Here is a 4,500-nt window from a genome sequence, read left to right on the forward strand (position 1 = left end):
GACAATGACCTGAAGCACACAGCCAGGATAACCAAGGAGTGGCTCTGTAAGAAGCATATCAAGGTTCTGGCGTGGCCTAGCCAGTCTCCAGACCTAAACCCAATAGAGAATCTTTGGAGGGAGCTCAAACTCCGTGTTTCTCAGCGACAGCCCAGAAACCTGAGTGATCTAGAGAAGATCTGTGTGGAGGAGTGGGCCAAAATCCCTCCTGCAGTGTGTGCAAACCTGGTGAAAAACTATAGGAAACGTTTGACCTCTTTAATTGCAAACAAAGGCTACTGTACCAAATATTAACATTGATTTTCTCAGGTGTTCAAATACTTATTTGCAGCTCATCATACAAATAAATAGTTAAAAAATCATACATTGTGATTTCTGGATTTTTTTTTTTTAGATTATGTCTCTCACAGTGGACATGCACCTACAATGACAATTTCCCTAGATTCATACATCAGTACTAGTGAGGTCATACTACTGTACTATTCTGTACCCTTAAAATGCTTGTTGCGCCTGTAGCTGGTAACTGTTATCATTTATTTAGGGCTGGAGCACGAAACGTGTGAGGTCCCTATTCACTCTAACAAAGATTGCACTTACTCTACTTAAAAAAATTAAGGTTACAATTTGCATTTATCTTTTTAAGTAATTCCAACTCAAGCCATTTTTGAGTACATCTCACGAGACTTTAATGGTAACACTAACTTCATTAGTTTAGTAATAAACATGATACGCTTTGTCCTCTACAAGCTTAATTAAGTTAAACCACCTTAATTTTAATGAAAAGGTTTTGGTGATATTAAGTGGTCAAATTATTATATTTTAAGTTATTCGTACTTCTCTGTTTTACTTTCATTCTACTCAGAAATGTCAATGCAAATTGTTACCTTAATTTTTTCGAGTATAATCAACTTATTTTACTTAAGTCAGAAGAAATTACACATAGCAACTGTAGTTTCAACAAACTTTATTGCAACCAGTACCAATATTACAGCTGCTTTATGTTGCTCACGAACATAACCATAACATAACAGGTGCAGTCTTTTCCTGTGAATTATTCACATTAGCACAGAAGTTTGCTTTTTAGAGACATCACCTTTGGACTGGCTTTCAGACCATCCAGCTCAAGGAATATTTTTTTAAACAACAACAAGTGTAAGCCCCATTAGCAAGGTACAACCTCTGAGTACATCCAGGTCTTCCAGGACTTCTGTTCCCTCAATTACGCTTGTTGCACTGGCTGGCTCAGACAGATTGGCACCTCTGGTTACAACGATCTTCATCACTTAATTGGTAATGTCCCCACCACCATCCTGGCATAAGTAAAGTCAGAATAAACGTCAGTGTCTTTAGTCATTATATTTAAAAATGATTTTGGAGAATTCAGCAGATTGTAACTAACTGAAAACAACTTGTCCTTTACGTGTGTAGGAGAAACTTTGGTGGCTGCAAACTCTTGAAAAACATGACTATAGTCAGGGTTTGGTTTAGCCGTTCTACTGTTGTGTGTCCCAGTCCCTCTGTAGATAATACAGTTCAAACTATGGTAACAAAAACCCAAAGATTTTTATTTCCAGGCAAATATTATATTCCATTTCTGTCATATTCCGCAAATGGAGCCTCCTAAATCTTACACACTGGACCTTAAGTGCCTGATTTACCTACCAACTGCTCTTTGAAGAGATCCTCTTCCTTTTCTCTGAGATACACCACTAAGCCACGGATAGCAACCTCTCTCCTCCTTCCCGCAGAATCATCCTGTTAATAAGATAAACATTTTTAAACTGCTCCTCCATGAAGATTGGAAAATAACTAAAGGATGAGGTTTATGAGGCCGGGACAGTACCAAATACTACACTGATCATTTTAAAGAACTAGTTAGAATGTTAAATTTCAACTATGTTTTAAAAAATTCCAGGTACCATCCCGCTTCCTAAAGACAATTGCTCTTACAGTTATTCTGCCTATCATGTTACATGTCAAAATTCTGTTGTTCTCTGCTTTACTATTTTTAGTTTGGGTTTTAATTGATGCATTTTCCTATGCCACTTGAGAGAAGAAAAATTAACTGTAAACAACATTTATCATCCCCAAGTGTTGTCCAGGAGACAATGAGCAATATTAATATTCATTTGAAATTTATATTTTTAGGCCACCAAATCCAAAATTCACCCTTCAAGTGACACTGAACTAGCATACCACCACCCATAGCCTGAGATAATGTGTAAATCATGATAACTTACTCAAAATAACCTTCTAGAAAAATATTTTGTTATTTTAAATGAACTATGTTACATTTATTCATACCTCTGGCAGCATGTTTCTTATGCGCTGAATGTTCATTTTTGCAGCCCCTCCTCTGGAGAACACCAAGGACATTAGTTTTGGGGTGTACTGGTCCAGTTTTGTCATAAATGTTGTCTCCAGGTCCACAGTGGTGATCTTTCTGAATTCTTGGTTTATCTGTATTAAAGTATATCACAAATAAAAAAGGCAGAATTTGTTAATTGTTAAAAATTACTTTAACATATCACAAACAACAAACAAATTAAACAAATACCATTTACCTGAGTTGCATCAAAAAGGGCAGGCCATCGGTCTTTGAAGTCACTGACTGGTGGTGCCTGATTGACAACTTCCTGCCAGCGAATGGAGAACGTCTTTCCAATTTTTTCACTGATAATCTGACAGATGTTCCTCTTCTTTACTTCATATGGAGCTTATGGAGCTCCACCCTTTTGTGTTCCAAGCTTGCTTCTGTTTGTCCTTGTGGCTGACGGGGTAAATAGTTCACCTCTCGTGTGCTCACTTCTTTGAGAGACAATTAACATCAAGCTCAGGGCATCCAAGCCCTCTCAACTTAGATCTATAGTTGCCCATTTTATATTTTAGTCTTTATTGCCATCCATAGCATCCATTATATGATCCCGGATTCAAGCAAGGAGGCTTCTGAATCATCGCCTCAGCAACATCAGACAACTGTGCACTTGTTGGGTAGGCAACATACTGAAAGATGCTTTCAGCCAGTTTCTCAAGGATGTCTGGTAGGATTGTGGTAAAGTTGAGTTGAATTCCATCCTTCTTGAAAGCTTCATTTCCTGAGGCAAGCACAAGCTCTGTCTCACAGGCAAATCGAGGTACTGGAAATTCAGTCGGTCAAGTCTCAGGTTCAGGTGATGACAGAATCCATGTATCCTGCAATCCAGATGAGCAACTGTTGTTAGGATGGATGAAAGTCACTGAAGTAGGGACAGCATCCTTATAGTGCAACGAAAAGTTCCCCCAAATGTCTCTCTCACAATAGCCTCCAATTCACCCACAGTCTCAGGGATTCCATGAGGTAAGTCCAGTTTGCGAATGTCATGGTCCTTAAGAGGGATCCGAAGTTTTGCCTGATTAGACATTGGATTGCATCTGTAAGAGAAACCACATCAGTTAAGTTTGAGGTATAGAATGTATCCAGACATAACCATTTAACAGTGAACATCAGAGGAGAATTAACACTGATAATTACCCGATATATAAGCTTTGGACTTTTAATCACCTTTGCAATATTAACTACAATGTGGAAAGGTACCATATCATTTATTTAGTATTGCCTAGTCTAAACCTTAGATTTAACTGTACCACAATTTGAACTATGAAACATATTAAAGTAACACACTGTATACATATTATTCAGCGAAATGGAGGGTATGGAACATAAGAGAGATCATCCAGTATAGTAAATTTCTCATTGTTTAAACAGGCCTTTAAGCAACAAGTGAAAATTACATTTGTACTCAACTGTGGTGCAAGTTTTCTATGTAAAAAACTTTCTTTGTTTTCTTCATGAAAATATAATTCCATTTAAGAAGAGGACAATGTCAGTTTTGATTATGCATTTTATGACATCTTGTGGGTAAAGTCAAGCAAATGACAGTGTGTAAATGACCTTGCCATCTATGGTACATAAATGTAGCGCTTCTGGGTCACCATGCTCTTCCCTGCAACGGTATATACTGCCATTGGGAAGATGTCCGACAACTCACTTGGCTCAATCACTTTAACACTTTTTGTGCTCTCAAGGTCATAGCTTCTAAGATGTTCAATATACCATGCATTTAAACATTTCACTATGAAGCCAACTTTCCCATTTACAACAACTATCTGAATCTGTTCCACAAAGTCTGGCAGACCACCTGTTGAACCATGTGCCAAGATCATTCCAGTGCTGCAACTGGTGCCACTGTAACGCACCGTGTTTGCCATCTGGACAGCCAAGTCACCAGGGAATTTTGCTTCCAGTGCTTTCTTAATGTCTTCCCTCAGCACAGTCAAATCTACTGTTGATAGTTTTGTTACCTGTAGAGATGGTTGAACAATTGTACTGCCATATAGAAGCTGTGGGTAGTGCTCTAGAAAGTGATGCTTCGGAAAAAGTATTTCCTGAGGGAAAGCATCAAGGAATCTGTGCCGATGCTCAGAAATCTTGCTTTCAAGGAAACAAATTGTTACGTCTGT

The 4,500-nt window shown here is 38.2% G+C and overlaps 1 long non-coding RNA gene across 1 annotated transcript; it reads right to left on the minus strand.

Annotated features, from left to right (window-relative positions):
• Window positions 1–1,044: 1,044 nt before the first annotated feature.
• LOC123981178 lies at window positions 1,045–3,241 on the minus strand. Its single transcript, XR_006827694.1, has 4 exons — window positions 2,565–3,241; window positions 2,305–2,460; window positions 1,663–1,755; window positions 1,045–1,310 (listed from the first exon to the last, which is right to left on the minus strand). It is a non-coding gene; the product is annotated as an uncharacterized LOC123981178 (long non-coding RNA).
• Window positions 3,242–4,500: the final 1,259 nt, after the last annotated feature.

This window comes from Micropterus dolomieu, linkage group LG12, assembly GCF_021292245.1.
Source record: "Micropterus dolomieu isolate WLL.071019.BEF.003 ecotype Adirondacks linkage group LG12, ASM2129224v1, whole genome shotgun sequence".
In the NCBI taxonomy this organism is placed as follows: Eukaryota; Metazoa; Chordata; class Actinopteri; order Centrarchiformes; family Centrarchidae; genus Micropterus; species Micropterus dolomieu.